Below are 6000 nucleotides of genomic sequence, written 5' to 3' on the forward strand. Positions count from 1 at the left end.
GAGGTGGTGATGTGAGATTTTAATTTTCCCAACATTGACTGCAATTCACTTAGTGTTAGAGGTTTAGATGGAGCAGAATTTGTTAGGAGCATCCAGGAGCGTTTTATAGAGCTGTATGTAAATACTCCACCTCGGGCAAGGGCCATACTGAACCTGGTTTTGGGGAATGAGCCAGGTGATTGAGGCTTCAGTTGGTGATAACTTTGGGAGTAGTGATCACAATTCTGTAATTTTGAGAATACTCCATGGACAAAGATAAGAGTGGTCCTAAAGGAAGAGTGCAAAGTTGGGAGAAGGGCAAATAAATCAAAATTCAGCAGAAGCTGGCGAATGTATATTGGGAGCAGATGTTTGAGGGCAAATCCACAATTGATATGCGGGAAGCTATGAAAGAGCGGTTGATTAGAGTGCAGGAGAGAAATGTTCCTGTGAAAATGAGGGTTTAAAATGGTGATAGGTGAAATTGTGACAATAGCTAAAAGGAAAAAGGAAGCATACATTTAGTCGAGGTGACTGAAATCAGATGAAGCTTTTGAAGAATTTGGGAATGTAAGACCAATGTGAAATGAGGAATTAAGAGGGCGAAAAGGGGTCATGAGATATGTTTAGCAAACAGAGTTAAGGAAAATTTCAAAGCCTTTTATTCATACATAAGGACCAAGGGAGTAACTAGAGAAATGGTTGGCCCATTCAAGGAGGAAAGCTAGGTATGGAGTCAGAGAAAATGGGTGAGATTCTTAATGAGTACTTCACATTGGTATTTACCGAGGAGAGAGATGTGATGGATGCTGAGTTTTGGTATAGATGTTGGATTGCTCTCGGTTAAGTCGGCAAAAGGAGGAATGAAGTATTGGGTATTCTAAAAGGCATTAAGATGGACAAGACCCCAGGTTCGGATGGAATTTCTCCCAGGTTACTGAGAGAAGCAAGAGAGGAAATAGCTGGTGCCTTAACAGATATCTTTGCAGCAACCTTGTACAAGGGTGAGGTCCCTGAGGACTGGAAAATTGCTAATGTTGTTCACTTGTTTCAGGAGGTTACCAGGGATAATCCAGGTAATTATAGACAAATGAGCCTGACATCAGAGGTAGGGAAGCTGCTGGAGAAGATACTGAGGGATTGGATCTATTCCCATTTGGAAGAAAATTGGCTTATCAGTGATAGGCAATATAGTTTTGTACAAGGAAGGTCATGTTTTACCAACTTAATAGAATTCTTGGAGGAAGTGACAAAGTTGATTGATGAAAGAAGGGTTGTAGAAGTTTTATACGTGGACTTCAGTAAGGAATTTGATAAGGTTCCCCATGGTAGGCTGATGAAAAAAGTGAAGGGGTCAACGGTGTGCCCCATGCAAGATGGACAACAAACTGACAGGAGACAGAGAGAAGTGGAAGGGAGTTTCTCAAAATGGAGAACTGTGCCCAGTGGTGTTCCACAGGGATACATGCTGGGACCACCATTATTTGTGATATCCATAAATGATCTGGAGGAATATATATATTTGGTCTGCAGATGACACAAAGGTTAGTGGAGGAGCAGATAGTGAAGGAGACTGTCAGAGAATACAGCAAAATATAGATAGATTGGAGAGTTGGATGGAGAAATGGCAGATGGACTTCAATCTGGAAAAAAGTGAGGTGATGCATTTTGGAAGATCCAATTCAAGTGCAAACTATGCAGTAAATGGAAAAGTCCCAGGGAAAATTGGCATACGGAGAGATCTGGGTTTTCAGGTTCATTGTTCCCTGAAGGTGGCAACACAAGTCAACAGAGTGGTCAAGAAGGCGTACGGCATGTTTTCCTTCATCGGACTGGATATTGAGTACAAGAGTTGGCAGGTCATATTACAGTTGTATAAGATTTTGATTCGGCCACATTTGGAATACGCATACAGTTCTGTTCATCGCATTACCAAAAGGATATGGCTGCTTTGGAGTGGATGTAGAGGAGGTTCACCAAGATGTTGCCTGGTATGGAGGGTGCTAGCTATGGAGAGATGTTGAGTAGATAAGTATTATTTTCATTAAAAAGCCTAAGGTTCGGGGGGACCTGATTGAGGTCTACAAAATCATGAGAGGCACAGACAAGGTGGACAGCAAGAAGCTTTTTCCTAGAGTGGGGGACTCAATTACAAGACGTCACGAGTTCAAAGTGAGAGGGGAAAAGTTTAGGAGAGTTATGCATGGAATGTTCTTTATGCAGAGGACGGTGGGTGCCTGGAACGCGTTATCAGTGGAGGTGGTAGAGACAGGCACGAGTGTCATTTAAGTGTCATGTATCTGGACTGATACATGAATGGGCAGGGAGCAACGGGATACAGACACTGAGAAAATAGGTGACAGGTTTAGCTGGAGGATCTGGATCAGCACAGACTTGGAGGGCTTGTTCCTGTGCTGTAGTTTTCTTTGTTCTTAGTTTTGTTCTTGGAGCTCAACTAGTTCATACACCAGGATAGTCATCCAGAGTAGGGTCACCAGACCCTCAAGTCTCCTCGAATGAATGCAGCAGCTGACAACATAAACCTTCCACAGAACTTCCACTGATTTTCCAGTGACAGAAGCAAGACAAATTTCTGTATGCATGACGTACCCACTCAGTATTGAAAATGCTTTCTCTCAGTGGCACGATGGCACAGTGGTTGTGGCCGCAAGGTGACACAGTGGTTGTGGGCAGCACGGTGGTACATTGATTAGCACTGCTGCCTCACAACGCTAGAGACCCGGGTTCAATTCCTGCCTCAGGCAACTGTATGTGTGGAGTTTGCACATTCTCCCCGTGTCTCCTTCGGTTGCTCTGGTTTCCTCCCACAGTCCAAAGATGTGCAGGTTAGGTGAATTGGTCATGTTAAATTGCCCGTAGTGTTAGGTGAAGGGGTAAATGTAGGGGAATGGGTCTGGGTGGGCTGCTCTTCGGAAGGTCGGTGTGGACTTGTTGGGCCGAAGGACCTGTTTCTACACTGTAAGTAATCTAATTCTCCGTTTCTTTTCCTGGTTGATAAGCCATTACATCTCTACCCAGTCCCAGTAACCTGAAATGTCTGCTTTCCACAGAAGTAGTTGAAATGCAACTACACAATTTTTTGTTTAGAGAACAGCAACACCATTACTGTTGTTGGAGATGATCGGTGATGCTAGAGAGATGATGATCTAGGAGTATTATATCTAGGCTATTTACCGAGGAACCCAGGTAATCAACCAGACCCGAATTTGAATGTCACTATTGCAGGTTGTGGAATTTGAATTCAATAAAATTTCTGGAATGAAGATTCTAATGAAACTATGAAGCTATTGTTGATTCTCAGGGAAACTATTTGGTTGACTGATATCTTTCAGGAAAGGAAATCTGTCATATTTATCTGGTCTGGCCTACCTGTGACTCCAGACTCACAGAAATATTATTGACTCTCAATTGCCCTTTGAAATGGCTAAGTCAGCTTCACATCTATATCAATCACTGCAAATCCTGAAAGAAATGAACCAAACAGACCTGTGCAGCGGCAATTTACAGTTCGTGGACTGCAGTGGTTCTAGAAGGCAGCTCACCAACCTTTCAAGGGCAACTAAAGAGTCAGCAACTCCCACACCCCATTAATGAATAAAAGACAATTACCTCACTCAGGGAAGAGATACAGAGAGGACAGAACTCACTTTAAACAGGGATTTGGATATATTACAACATGGGAATGATATTCAAGAATATAGAAAAAAAGGCGAAAAATAAAACCACATTTTATTTCTTTTCCATCAACAAACTCTTTGTTTGCTCCTTCTTTTTTCTATCTCTCTCTTTCTCCACCTATTCAACTCATTCCTTCTCTCCTTTAAAACAAACATCAATGTCACCCGCATAAATCACATTATTTCCCAGCTGCTTTCAGTTCTGATATACGGTCAGTGGACTGAAAAATGCTAATTCTGTTTTTCTCTCGGCAGAGGCTTCCAAATCTCCTCAGTTTCCCCAGCACTTGGTGTTTCGTTTCACTTTAGATCTGCAGCACCTTCCTTTGTTTGATTTAACCTTAATTTTGTTATTTGATGGGACATCGGCATCACTGACAAGGGGAGCATTTGTCGACCATCACTAATTGCCCTTGACTGTGAGACCATTCCACAAGGCAGTACAGAGCAAACTGTATTTTTGTAGGTCTCAGGTCACACTGAATCCAGACCAGGCAGTAATGTCAGATTTCCTTGCCAAAGGACATCAGTGAAACAAATTTTAAACAAAATGCTGCTGATTTTATGGTTGTTAGCAGTGAAATTCAATTTTTATTCTAATTGTGATCAGTTGAATATAGGTTTTGCCATCAACTCTGGTAGAATTCGAAACAGAGCTGAAAATGTGTTGCTGGAAAAGCGCAGCAGGTCAGGCAGCATCCATGGAACAGGAGAATCGACGTTTCGGGCATAAGCCCTTCTTCAGGAATGCCCGAAATGTCGATTCTCCTGTTCCCTGGATGCTGCCTGACCTGCTGCGCTTTTCCAGCAACACATTTTCAGCTCTGATCTCCAGCATCTGCAGACCTCACTTTCTCCTCATAGAATTCGAAACAGCATGTTTCATGTAATCACCTGTGTCTCTGAATTATCTGTCCAGTGACAACACTACTTGGACACAGTGTCCCTATCGTGAAGTCAATTGAGAGACAAGAAAAAGTTTGTGATTGAAATATTTATAATTGGGAAAGTGACCAGAAGAGAACTGGAACTGGAAAACCTAAATTTTATCAAAGTGTAGACAATGATTTATTCAGCAGCAGCAGAGATGGAGAATCGTAGTGGACAGGTTTGATAATGGAGAGAATACAAAGACATAAAGTCCAAAGATGTGTAGGTCAGGTGAATTGGCCATGCTAAATTGCCCATAGTGTTGGGAGCATTAGTCAGAGGGAAATGGGTCTGGGTGGGATACTCTTTGGAGGGTTGGTGGACTGGTTGGGCTGAAGGGCCTGTTTCGACACTGTAGGGAATCTAATCTAATAAATCAACTCAGGGCAAAAAAGACATTCGATATTGTGAACAGTCTTGTTCTCAGCTTTTGTGAAGTAGGGACCGGAAATTCATGAATAACAAATGGACATTTCATTGAAGCTGAAGATAATAGTTGTCATCTTTGCCAAATATTAATAACGGAAATAGCAAAGATGTTCACCATAGTTTATGGAATTAATAAATGGACAGAGTTAAAAATCACACAGCATCTGGTTATAGTGCAACTGGTTTATTTGGAAGCACAAGTTTTTGAAGCACTGCTCCTTCATCGAGTGTTTGTGCCACCTGATGAAGGGGCAGCCCTCCAAACGCTAGCACTTTCAAATAATCCTGTTAGACAATAACATGTTGCTGACTGATTTTTAACTTTGTCCACCCCAGTCCATCACCGACACCTCCAAATTGTAAATGGACAGAGAAAGAGAGACTTACCGGGAACACCAACAATAGCAAGGATGGGATAGTAACCCGCCTGAATAATCATAAGTACAGCTTGTATCCGCATTGTTAATGATGCCCACGGAAAGGTAAGATAGACAAGGCCAGCGGATAATCTCCTGTCAATTGTTGTAACATTCCAATCCATTGTTCTCAGATTCTGATCCATTGTTGGAACATTCCAGTCTATTGTTCTCAGATTCTGATCTCTCTTCTCCCTGTCTCTGCAGCTGCTGATTCCTCTTAGTGTTAGAGATTATGCATCCGATGCTACATTGAGAGAAACCCCTTAGTAAAAGGAAAGGGAAAGCCTTCAGAGACATAATTAGAATCAATGGAGACTGACATCAATCACGGTCACTGAACAAACAGTTCCAGTTAACCCCTTTCAGAACAGCACTTTCAGTTCACAATGATAACTGGACTGGTTTGGATGTTGATATAGCTAATGTGTAAAGGGGGTGGGAACCAAATGAGGAGGTTAGTGGACAGTAAGAGGTAGTAACTAAAGACTGTAAGGAACTAGATCATGAAGTCATTGTGACTAAGGGGAGTTGTAGGCAGGGAGCAG

The 6000-nt window shown here is 42.2% G+C and overlaps 1 pseudogene across 1 annotated transcript in view; it reads right to left on the reverse strand.

Moving 5' to 3' along the window:
• Positions 1 to 5685, reverse strand: part of LOC148141522 (putative G protein-coupled receptor 139) — a 30827-nt pseudogene extending 25142 nt beyond the window's left edge. The window contains exon 1 of the transcript XR_015752543.1: positions 5424 to 5685. The product of XR_015752543.1 is annotated as a putative G protein-coupled receptor 139 (transcript). The remainder of the gene's footprint in view (positions 1 to 5423) is intronic.
• Between the last annotated feature and the right edge of the window lie 315 nt (positions 5686 to 6000).

This window comes from Chiloscyllium plagiosum, unplaced genomic scaffold (assembly GCF_037043375.1).
Source record: "Chiloscyllium plagiosum isolate Xiang-an unplaced genomic scaffold, Cpla_swu_hap1 HiC_scaffold_33, whole genome shotgun sequence".
Lineage (NCBI taxonomy): Eukaryota > Metazoa > Chordata > Chondrichthyes > Orectolobiformes > Hemiscylliidae > Chiloscyllium > Chiloscyllium plagiosum.